General features: G+C 42.2%; 1 protein-coding gene across 1 annotated transcript in view; it reads left to right on the forward strand.

The window, feature by feature from the left end:
- The window catches only part of RGL1 (ral guanine nucleotide dissociation stimulator like 1), a 221,891-nt gene that overhangs the window by 84,315 nt on the left and 124,457 nt on the right, over window positions 1-13,119 (forward strand). The gene's annotated exons all lie outside the window — the stretch shown is intronic.

Consider the following 13,119-nt stretch of genomic DNA (forward strand, 5'->3'; position numbering starts at 1 on the left):
CAACAAGGCTTATCATGTTGTTAACCATCCTCTTCTGCCCTAGTGACGAATGATCAGATGGTGAGTGAGAAGAGGGGAAAGTTCTGTGCCTGCCCTGAGATCGCCATCAGATAGAAAACAATGTGAAAGTCATGCTTATTCTATAGGCTTTGCCAGATGGTATTTTACTCAGATAAATTTTGCTCCATTATGAAATCCATTGAGGTAGGTCTTGGCCAATAGAAAGCCTCCATGTGGATCATAAACGGAAGCTGTGTGACAGGTGAGACTTGGTGGATTCTTTGGAGGCTCAGCCTTGCCTTATCTCTTCACTGGGTGGGTAAACAGTTGCCTATGCCACACCAACCTGGACCTTGAAATGGATTAATGAAACTGCAGTTCAAGACTGTTTGCAAAAGCAAAAAGGTTTTTTCTTTCTTTTCTTTCCCAGGCTCAAGAAAACAAAGGAGTCCTGCTGTTCGGTAGTAACCGAGTCACCAGCAGCTCTTGAAGGTCTGTTCTCAGGGGCTGGTTCATATTCTTCATTCTTCCAGGCCCATTGCTAAGCAGCTCTGTCAGCATTCCCTCTGAACACCTCTCTTTTGGCCTTTCGATTGGCCAGTGGGTGAGGAAAGGATAAGAGTGCTCCTTCTGACTCTCTGCATAGCTAGGAAAACATTTTGGTCCCTCACATTCTCCCACAAGGGCTAGTTCCTCTTATCAAAGTCCCTTTTCCAAAGTAAAGTAAGTAGAAAAAATTAAATTCGATTAAAAACCCAGATGAGGCAAGTATTACTCTTCTTCTTTCCACTTCCCCCTCCACCCTCATGTAAACATTTTTTCAGAGGCCAGCATCTTCCCCTGTGGACTGAAATACTTCCTCTTTAGCTTAGCTGCTGAGGGTATTACTGATCTCTCTGTGAATATCTTTTTTTGTTTGTTTTTTGTTCTCTCTCTGACCACATACCCAATTGGGGTTAAAGATACTAACTTAGATAACCTTTAAAATGATAACAGAATATTTATTACTATTTTTAACAATGGGGAATGCAAATAAGAAACTTAAACTGGTCCCTAAGCTTTCTCCTAAATGCCACCCTGTTAAGTGACCCTGTTAAGCTGTTTCTCCACCCGCTTCAAGTCCTTGACTCAATGTCAACCACGGCTAACCATTTCTCGAGTTTTTTTCATGCATATGCCTGAATGTCATTAAGTGCCCATGCCCACAAATATGTGTGTATTTTAACATATAAGGAATTATACTCTACACACTGTTCTGTACCCGGCCTTTCCCCCTAAATGATGTGTTTTCAAAATCTTTCCATATGGGCACACACAAATCCATCTCATTCTTTTAACCAGTCCGTAGTAATCCATTATATGGGTATGCCATTTTTATTTAGCCCGTCCCTGCACTGATGGACATTTTGATGTATTTTTAAAACCATGACTAATAATGTTTTGTTGGCCATTCTTGTACATATGTTTTGTTGAATATTCCATGTATATTCATAGGATAAATTCCTAATAGTGACATTACTTGTTCAAAGTGAATGCGTGTTTTTAATACAGTATTGGTAGATATTGCCAAATTGTGCTCTAAAAAGATTATACCCATGTACACTGTCAAGATTATAAAAATCTATTTTCAGTAGAAAGAGAAATAATGTTTTCTCAGACTTATATAGCTGGTTTCTGTTTTTATTTTTAAAGTGCTCCCCATGTTTTAGCTTCTGGACATCTGATAACACTAATGAATGATACTCGAATCATCTCCTTCCACCCCTCTGCCCTAGAGGATCCATCCATTTCTGAAGCTAATCAATAGACTAATTCTTGCTCCACACCTTGAAAGTTAATTTAACCCATGCTGGGCCAGAAAAGGATGTGGGTTCTAATTGAGGACTGTCCACTGACGGCATTCTGTCCCCAGATACCTGCCACAAGGACATGGGGTCTCCAATTCCAGGCAAAGCACCTGGAAGGCAGGATTTGACCATTTCATCTCAACATGGACACATGGGATTTTGAAAGGTGATCACCAACTCTGCTGCCCCATCAAATCTGTGGGGCCAGAGAGAATCCTCTTTGAAACACAACTCTTTCATCAGGGAAGTAGAGCTCATTGCCCAGACAGGGAAGCAGGGAGGAGCTACTGACCACTTGAAAGCACTTTGAAGCATGTTTGATCATAATTAAATGCTTCTTCCTTCAGAAAACCTGATACTTTGATGTCTGTCTAGCATCAGAGAACTCCTGACCATTGGGCCTTCAGACCTCATGGCTTCGGATTTGGCACTGTATATTTCCACTCAGATGTCTAATATTGCAGAATAATGGAGGTAGAATAGACATTATTGTGGGTGGGTTATAATTATTTGATTTTTGTTGGCAATGTGTTTAGCTACTGTTCAGGGATTTGGTGAGATCGTTGTCATATTTTTTAAAAAAGTATCTGGAGCTCCTAAGAGGAAAGCTGGGAAAGGGTATACAATCTGCTTAACTCTCCCCCATCACACCATGGCATAGACTTGGCCAAGTGAGAGGGCAGTGGGACTTCCATGGCTAGATGTACTGCTGGGAATAAGAGGCTGTGTATTATACAGGATGCAAGAATGAACTTTGCCCCCCTTAATCAAAAACAGAAACACCCACTTGTCAGTCTGGTTTTCCCACCTGTGTCTTTTCAATTACCATTGAATTTTTCAAAGATAGGCAGGGGAGGGCATCGCTGGGTTGTTCCCTGGGTCCTTGAGTTTTCTCCTCTCAGGGAAGAAAGCTGCTATGCCCCCTTTATCACACTTAAGGGCCAGTAGATGCTTAAAGGAAGAAGTGGAGGGAATTCAACTAGGTGGCGATTTATTCCAGTCCTAGAACTTTGGGGAGTCATACTACTTTGGGGAGTCATAGAACTTTGGGCTGGGAGATGGGGCCTTCCAGACACATTCAGAAAGGGAGGGAGGAAGAAGAGATGCAAAAAGATAACTCCAAATAGAAAGGGAAGACAATAAGGAATATATATATATTACCTAAGGGACTCACAGTGAATTTCCATAAGTCCATCGGGACAGGGGCCCTTATCCCCCATGTTTCAGGAATGATTTGATTAAGGATGCTAAGCAGGCACTTAACAGTATGATCTTGTTCAGTTATAATCTTTGATGGACCATTACTCATGTTGCAAAATTGAGCCAAGTCTCTCTTTCCCTCTTCCCTACCTAGTTTTCTTTGCTAAGTAATCACATATGCATTTTATTTCCAAAATGTTTACTTACATACTTACAGAGATAAGACATTTAAAATAAAAAGGCAATAAAATCCATAATGGAAGTCCAGATAGTGAGCCACAGGACTTCAGAGGAGGGATATGTAATTTCCAGTTAGGGTTGGGAAGAGATTTGGATTGTCATATTTTGGGGCTTATTCTTTATTAAGAATTCCTCAGTAAGTGGGGGATGGAATGGGATAAAGCCCTTTTCAGGTGAGCGGTTGACAGGAATAAATCTGAGAGGTCTGTAGGTGTGGGGCATGACTAGCAAACAACAGTGAGATTATTTTGACTGGAGTCAAGTGTACACAAGCCTAGTGAGAACGAAGTTTCCTGGTGGGTGGGGCTCTAATCTGCAGGGCGTAGAATGTCAATTGTCATAGCTCAAGATACTGTTAGAAATGGCCTGGTTCCCTGCAGAAAACAGGGCAGACTGGCTAGATCTGCCCATGGGAATGGGGCAAGAGCTGCGAGGAAGTCCAGGTGGCAGACAGGGCATTAGAAGTGATATGCAGAGGTCTACAGAAACAGAGGCAGGTGGTCACCAAGGCAAGTAGAATTGGTTTTGGAAGGTGGGAGACAAGTCTCAGGCTTGGAGGTGCTGGTACTGGACAATCTAGGACAGGTGGCACTAAGAAATGTAATCAGAAATAAGGGAATAAGAAAGTCAGTCAGCAGTCAGCAAGCTCCAGCCATTGAGCTCAGGTTCATGGGCAGATTTCCAAGCTCTGGAAGGAGGAAAGAAAAGAATGGAAAGCAAGAAGCAGGGCCCCCACCCCAGAGGGACCGGGCAGAGTTCCAAGCCAGGAGTCAGACCTGGAACACCGGGCCTGACTAGCAGCAGGAACGGTTGACGCTACATCCCAGAGTGCTGAGCTGAGGTCTTCTCATTCCTTCTGTGTAAGGTTATGCCTGCTCTTGGACGTTGGGACGTCTCCGCAGGTGGGAGTGGAGAGAGAGGCCCAGCTGTGTGGATGGGAGGATGCAAACACTGGAGAAAAGGCTCAGCCCAATGCTGGCTAAAGAGCTTGGGCTTTATTTGGTAGGAAAAGGCAAAAGGCAAAAAGAAAAAAGGAAAAATTAAAGTAAGGGAGTATCTTAATCACAGCTATATTTCAGCAAGATTAGTTCGACCCTAGTGTGTAAAATGAACTAAAGTTCATTTGTAATAAATTTCTACGATTCCCCTTCCTGAATACTTCTCAAATGTGTTCACATTTCCCTTCCTCGCTCCCTCCCTCCCTCCTTCCCTCCCCCCCCCCCGCCTCTCTTTCTTTCTTCCTTATGCCTGTCTTTTTTATTTTTTATTAATCTTCACCTGAGGATATTTTCTCATTGCTTTTTAGAGAGAGTGGAAGGGAGGGAGAGAGACAGACAGAGAGAGAAACATCGATGTGAGAGAGACACATCGATTGGTTGCCTCCTGCATGGATTCGGTATTGAGCCTACAACTGGAAGTGTGTGCCCTTGACAGGAATCGAACCTGGGACCCTTCATCCACATGCCGACTGTCAATCCACTGAGCCAAACCAGCTAGGGCTGTACCTCTTTCCAATACTGTGAGTTAAACTATATTATTAACATTGATAATATTAGTTAATTAATAAAATGTTAATTTCATCTGTTTCTTTTAAAATTTGGCAGCTAGAAAAGTTGAAATTACCTAAGTGGCTCAGATTATATTCCTATGGGGGCAGTATTGCTCCAATCCTTTCTCCATGTCACAGTCAGATCTCTTAAAAATGCAAGTCTTCTTGTGTAACTCTACATGAAACCTCTTTATGGCTCTGGATAAAATCCAGATTCTTTAACATGGCTCCCAGCCTCTTTGTAATCTGACACTTACCTCAGCTCTCCACAGCCCTTCCCACTGCACTCATCCTTCAGGAATATCAAACTATATCCCGTTCTCTCTGTGAAATCACTTTGCTTTCTTTGACACCCATGCCTCTGCTCATGCCATTCCTTTTCCTGACCCTTCTTATCTGCTAACTTTGGCTTTCCATTAAAGTCTCAGCTATAGACTTTCCTGACTCCTTGACTCTGGATTAGGTGCTTGTCCGTGATGCTAGGGGCCCCGCCATGTGGCTGCTCCATTGTAATGGTCTCACATTCTTCTAAAGGTCCTATTTACTCATGTCTCTCCTCCCTACACTGTAAGTTCTTTGACAGCTGAGGCACTGTATTGATCCCCAGCACCTAGCACAGTACCTGAAGCATAGTGGCTGCCTATGTGATTGTATGCATGAATGAATGGAGCCGTTGTGCCAGGCAATATGAACCTGAACCAGGATAGTGGGAATGAAAAGGACAAGTCACGCAGGAAAGAGCCAGTATGGACATAATAATTCTTGAGTGCAGGCAACTGTGTGAATGTACCCCTGATTATAAATGGGTATGAAGAGCTCATGTACTCATAAGGTGCTTTAAGTCCTAAATAATGTAAGCAACAGCAAAGATGCAAATAAATGTTCTATGAACAAAATAGCATGGTATTTGGAATCAAAAGACTTGGGTCCAAGACCTGGCTCCTTTACATTGTCTTTGTAATCTGGAACTTTGAGTGGAGATAATAATATCTCTACTTTTGGAGTCATTGTGAAGATTAAGGGAACTAATATATGTAGAATTACTTTGTAAAGTGACAGAAAGCGTTAGTAATTACCAACACAAAAATATGCATACCTGCACATAGATAATAGTCATGCTGTGGTAGCTAAATTACACATAATTCTGACCTACCTCAAGCAGGGTGGGTAGATCTCAAACCATCCTAGCACAGAGGAACTTGGTTAATCGACACTGGGTAAAGTTATATATTTCCATCAATCTGACTCATGGAATCCTCTGGTGAGAGAGTGAGCAACAGGTATAGTGGCCTGTGTCTAGGCAGGTCATTCTCTCTGGGTGGCTGCCTTCCCTCTGCCTGGTCTATGATGACCTCGCATTTGACCTCTATGCTTGGGCTCATGCCTTTCCCTCTGCTTAGATTGCTCTTTTCTCCTACCCTCCTTCCCTGAACCCTTCCCCATTGCCTGGAAATTCTGTTCATACTCAAGTCTCCTTCAGGTGGCTCACAGCATTTAGTATCTCTAAAGCTGCTTCCCTCCCTGACCCCTTTCCCCCCCACAAAGAGATCCCACTCTCTGGTCTTCTCTCCTGTTCCATGGTCAGGGATAACACTAACATTGAGTATTTCCAAGGTGGGACTTGAGAGAAGGCCTCCCATCCTGCCCCCAGACATGTGCCAGACTCTTACCTGGGATGTGCTAGGATAGCCATTCTAATTGGGGCAAATTTTAACACTCACAATCTGGTTTGGAATTTAGAGTCTGGCTGGTTCCGTAGAAGCCCACAATAACGCCCTTCCCTCTTGCCTGCTTACTTCGTTCATTTCCTTCTTTGCCTCCCTTACTTTGGATCCAGGAACAGTATGTACAGTACAGGTCAGTGCCTCACACATAGGATGTGCTCTGTTAAAGTCATTAAAATAGTCATTTATTTATCTGAGCCTTCACAGAGGATTAGTTATAGGATAATGGGATTAAATAAAATAAAACAAAAGCATACTTCATGTGTCCAAGGGACATATATCCAGTTAGTATATTATACTATTAAGACAAATTAGTACTCACAAAATGAAGATATAGTGCTAACTTCTTTTTTGGGGGGAAAAACATACAGTACCAGCCTATTCCCAATTACTATGTAAGGATGTGAAAGTTGGACAATGAAGAGGCTGATGGGAAAAAAATGGGTTCATTTGAAATATGGTGGTGGAGGAGAGCTCTATGGATACCCTGGACCACCAGGCAGATGAACTAGTAGGTCCTGGAGCTAAACTGGCAAAACTGAAGCTGTCCTACTTCAGACACATAAGAAGGTAGGGTTCTTTGGAAAAGACAGTAATTCTGGGGAAACAGAAGGCAGAAGGAAAAGGGAAGACCAAATATGAGATGGATTGACTCCATCAAAGAAGCCATCGGCCTGAGGCTACAGGAGCTGAGCAGGGCTGTGGAGGACAGGACATTGCAGATGTCACTCATTCCCAGGGCTGCCCAGAGTCAGAGTGGTATGTTTGGTGAGCTAGTGGGCCATGCCTAGGAGTCTCTTCAATCTGTGATCCCTCTGAGTCCTGAGCTTTCCCCTATTCTGTTCCTTTTGCCTGGTTGGTTGCCCTTCACCCTCAACCCCTCCCTGTGCTATTTCTAATTCCATCACAACTTTCAGAACTCACTTTCTTTGGGAAGCATCCCTGAATCCTACAGACTCAGCTTGTATACTCCAATAGTAACCTTTCTCTCAGCATTTATGATACTCTAATGTACATGTTTTGTCTGTTTCTCTCTCTAATCTGTTAGCACCACAACTGTCTTGTCAAAAGTTATTTCTCTATTGCCTAGCACAGTGCTTGATATATAGTGGACACTCAGCAAATACTTACTGCATATTCGTTGAGTTAATAATAAGTAGGTAAAGGACTCTTTCAGAGCCTAGAATAATTTCAGAATCAGAATACATCAGAGTAAATTTCAGAATTATGATCTAGCCTCTGGCTAAAGTGACTCTCTTACCTTTACTGATTTCTGTTCCATTTAACAGATGTATTAAGTGGGATATAGATTTGGCTGCATGTAACAGAGAGAGCCAATTTCACTACAATTTAAACATGAAGGAATTCTACTTCTCTCTCTCATGAAATGGTCCCGAGACAGGCAGTCCAAGGCTGGTATGTGGCAGCTTTGTCCTGTGAGATGATGGCCATGGCCAGGCTCTGTCTGTCTTGCTGCTCCACCATCCTAGGATGATGCCCTTGTCCACCTGGTTAACTGGCATGCCTAAACCCTAGCAGGTCTAATTTTGTTTTGAAATCTTTGGAACCTACACCCAAAGCGAATTTAATTTCTTTTTGGTACCTGGAACTGATTCTAGGGCCTTTGGGACCTTCTTAGGGCATCTTGAGTCTGCTATAAATTTATAGAACTAATCAAATTGAGGGGGTTTTCCGCTCACTTCCCAATCCCCACTTTACCCCTAAGCCTTTTCGGGTGGGGGAAGACTAAAAACTTAGCCCGAGGTGGGTATGTATGCCAAGAATGCCAGCTGGTCCTCATGCTAAGCTCATGCAGCCTTCATTTCAACCAAGGGTGGTGTGGTTTCCTCAGGCACAGGACACACGAGCGTCACAGCATGACATCCTGGCAAGTTATAGGAGAGAAATTCCTTTGAATAATGTTAAACACATTACTTATTTGACTATAAGAAAAAACATACTATTTATTTTGCTATAAGGTGGCCATATAACTTATGATTGCACCATGCTTTTCTGCTGGGTTTATGATATTCTGGAGAGAAATCATTAGATTTTATGATTAAGGTCTGAGATGAAGGCCACCCACTCCATCATTTCTCCCCTCCCACAATGTCCTGTCCTCAACAGCCCTGCTCAGCTCCTGTAGCCTCAGGCCTATGGCTTCTTCGATGGAGTCAATCCATCTTATAATTTAAAAATATATCCTTCCCTTCCTACTCCTCCCTCCCTCCCTCCCTCCCTCCCTCCCTCCCTCCCTCCCTCCCTCCCTCCCTCCCTCCCTCCCTCCCTCCCTCCCTTCCTCCCTTCCTCCCACCATCCTCTTTGAGGGGAAGGGCAGAAGAGCCAGGGTGGAAGTGAGATCTCTGTGCAGCTTTCCAGAGGAGCAGCTGTTTGCCTAACTAGAAGAAGCTGAATAAACCAAGGTCATGACACATCCCTTCTCCGGCCCCAAACTAAACACGTTTTCATTCTACAGACCTCACTTTACGTCTTAGACAAAACAGGATCAGTATGGGTTTGTCTCAGTTGATTCTGCCAGTTGAACAAGAAACTCAGAAGAACCAAAGATCTGTCTAATATTGTTCCTGGCAAAGGCATTATATGAGATATTTTCTGATTTTTAAGAAGACATGATATACAACCAACAATCAACTCTCTAAAGTGGTGAAGTTCTTTCTGTTTTGCTTGTCCCTGTGTGAATAGTTACCAATATTTGTAGTGTTTTGGTTAATTATTGTTATAGTTATATTTCCATTATATATATTTTTCTTTTCTCTCCACCTTCTCAAAACTTCTCCTTTAAGGCAGAAACTTTCCATTCATGGTTTCATCCAAAAGACAACTATTTCTGGGAAAACACTGCATTTAAGCTATTCAGCAATTCTGGTGTTATGTAACTGACCACACTAAGGCTTTCAATTAACTTTGGTTACATTTTATTGAAGAGTGTCATCGAATAGAATAACTAGCCATAATTAAAAAAAAAACTTTTGTATGTTTTAAACAGGGGAAGACTCTTGAAGTATGTATAATTTCTTGTGATAGCAACAAAGGTAAATCTCATCCTTTTCAGTATTCTAAAGTCCACTGACTGTATCCCAAGACTGATTTTAGCGTTTGAGAATTTTTAATTGCATGAGCGTTCCTTTCCTAGTTAATTTCCACAACTCAAGCTCTCTGTGTTCTTCCCTTCCTCATGCTCTTCTCTCTCCTTATTTTTGTTTGGTCTTCTTCAGTTGTGGGTGCCTCTGGAGACTCTGTTTCTCTTCCCCTGAGGAGGAATCATATGATTTATGGTTTCAAACAATTTCCTTATATACATACCAACTTGCAACTAACTTTCTTCATTTCTAGTCTTTATCTCTCCTTCTGATCACTCTTCAATATCTCTGTTTTCTTTCTCCTCAGAACTGAACTGGTAATGTTTTTGTCCCCAAAACAGAACCGCCCCCTTTCTCTTTATTCTCATGTTTCCACTTCAATCCAGTGTCCCAGTCTTAAAACCTTGTAGGTTTTTTTTTTTTTCTTTCCTCTCCTATTTACTTGCAGTACTCTGCCTATCATCAGGTTGCGACATCAATTTAAAAAAAATCACTGAGATTCATTTCTTTATTTCAAATCTTGTCTCAACCTAGGTGTTAAATATTTTGCATGTCCATTACTCCAACAGCTTCCTATCAGTAGGCTCTCCCTCCATGCTTTCTTCTCTCTAAGCCAACCTATGGGAAATTATTAGAATCATCTTATTCACACTCTGCTTTATCATTTCAATGTCCTCTTAAGAAAAATTCAAGAATCTCCACCAGCCAGCTACTTTATCCAAACCTCATTTCCTTGGACGGTACGAGCCACTTCTCCAACCAAACATCATCCTTCGAACCTGCCGTCCTCTCCGCTGGAAGACCTCCCTCTCTTCCTCCCAGTCCATATTTCTTTTTCTTTAAAGGCTGAAGCTGACACAGCCTTGGTAAAGGCTGTAATTATCTGCAGTGCCTCCTGACCGATATTCTGTGTCCTCTCGGTGACACCTTGCACAGTCTGCCAGCTTTCCTAATCTGTACTCTCCGATCTGTGGATTTGTAAAGTCCATTTTTCACTTATGCTCTTTATGTCCTTTCTCTACTTTTAGAGAACTAGTATAAGCAACTTAGAGGTGGAGGCAATATTGAGTGATTCATTTATATGACTCAACAGCAATCACTAAGCGCTTACTGAATTTATAGCATGGCATTTATCTACGTATTTAGCTGTCCATCAATCAAATGGTTATTGAGCATCTATTCTGTGCTAGGCACTGTGTGAGCTGCTAGAATACAGTGGTGAGAAAAAAACAGACATTTCCTCTGTCTTTGCAGGGTTTGAGGAACAGACATTTACCAAATAATCATACAATTAAATGTAAAATTACAACTGTGATAGAGCTACAAAGAGAGGAACATGGTGCCATAAGAGCACATCTTAGGGAATTTAACTGGGGTGGGAGAAGGGAAGAGGGAGGGATGTCCCCAAAGGGGAGAAGCACATGTGTAAAGGCTCTGTGATGGAGGGAGCCGGATATGTTCAAGGCGACGATGACGATGGCTGCTACTACGAGACAACATTGAGTAGTAACCATGGTGCCAGATACTGTGCTAAGGGTTTAGTGTGGATTATCTTATTTAATTCTCACTATGAGCCAAAGTGTTTGTATCCCTATTTTTTATAGGCTTAGAGTTATTAAACACCTCATCTCAGAAGTGATGCATCCAGGACTCAAAGCCACCACAAGTTACACATAACTTAGTCTCTAACTTATAGTGGTTCTCACTTATTTGAATTTTCAGTGCCATTTCAATACCATTATTATGGAAAAAGTAGGCTCCTTTAGCCCCCAAACAACATATGATTTGGCTAATTTCCCAGTGAGTCCATCTGTAATTTTGGTCAGTCTTCATGGCATCAGGTCCCTGTTTTCCATTTTGCAGAATGTTTTATTATGTATAACACAGACCTGCCCTCATGTCTGAGCCGATTGTTGTATGTTTTCAATCAAGGGAACAAATTTCTAGCTGTCCTTTTTTCTTTTACAGAAATCTATAATTAGATGAGGAATAATGCTCATTAGTCCAAGTTACACATAGTATTCCAGTAACCAACTTCCTCCTTGGGGGAGCATCATCAACAATTAAGAGTAACCACCAACAATTGGCAAAATGTTTGTCATCAGGACCAGGGGAGTCCCAGCTTTGGCCTGCCATCTGTCAGGGCTATGTTTATGTTTCCCCTGTCTCCACTTTCTACCCCCAGGGCAGCCTCTTCTTTAGTTGTAGTAGGTGCATCTCACATGGGCTTGTGAATTGCTTCCTTAAATAGAACTTAATAACAGCATTGAGATTTTAATTTATACCTTACAGTATCTCTGTGATAATAAAATTACTTTGGTCCCTCAGAAAATAGAAGCAACTCTCTACTGCTTAAAGAGTGTTTAGAGGACTGTACTTTTTTTTTTTTTAAATCCTCGCCCGAGGATATTTTTTATTGATTTGAGAGAAAGAAAGAAAGAACAACATCAATGAGAGAGAGAAACATCATCGGTTGCCTCCCAAACATGCCCCGACTGGGGATAGAACCTGTAACCTAGGTATGTGCCCTGATCGGAAATTGAACATGCAGCCTTTTGGTGTATGGGACGACATTCCAACCAACTGAACCACTTGGCCAGGGTGAGGACTGTTCATCGTTAACCAAGCATGCCTGGATCTTTACCCTTTGCAATGCAAGGTTGGAAGTTTAAGAGAAGAGTGGGTAAACAGGGCAACCCCAGTCAGCATAGCTAGAAACAACTCCGGCAGGCTGCCCAGCTGATAGTGGGAAGTGGAACATGAAGTAAATTTGTGAGCAACATAGCCCATAGGCCTAAGAACAGTAGTTTGCCTTTTTTTAAAAAAAAATAAAAATCAATTTTATTGATTTTTTACAGAGAGGAAGGGAGAGGGATAGAGAGCTAGAAACATTGATGAGAGAGAAACATCAACCAGCTGCCTCCTGCACACCCCGCCACTGGGGATGTGCCCACAACCAGTGTACATGCCCTTGACCGGAATCGAACCTGGGACCCTTCAGTCCGCAGACCAACGCTCTATCCACTGAGCCAAACCAGTTTCAGCAGTAGTTTGCCTTTTGACAATACTTAAATATTGTTGGGGAAAGGAGTAAAAAAGGTAATGTTTATTTGCTTATGTCCTCCATCAAAAGTTTTTTAGGGACATACAGATAGCTGAAGGTATAGTTTCTGAATAAAATGTTGCCAAATGGCTACATCACTTCCATTCAAAGGTGGGAAAGGTTTTCAGACTCGTCACTTTAGGTAAGGCTGCAGGCATGTAGAGGCAACAGGCACTCAACAGCCCTGAGGTGTGGAGGGGAAATCCTGACCTCTCACTTATTTAGCTTTCTTCACCTAGCTGCTGTGGCTGCAGTTGTTATTAGTGTTATTATTATTGATCTCTTAGCACTGTTCTCCAAACTTTTCATTGGGCATAGGACATTATAGTCCAGCAATGAGTTTGAGGACAGAACC

Source organism: Eptesicus fuscus, chromosome 22 (assembly GCF_027574615.1).
Source record: "Eptesicus fuscus isolate TK198812 chromosome 22, DD_ASM_mEF_20220401, whole genome shotgun sequence".
NCBI classification, from domain to species: Eukaryota; Metazoa; Chordata; class Mammalia; order Chiroptera; family Vespertilionidae; genus Eptesicus; species Eptesicus fuscus.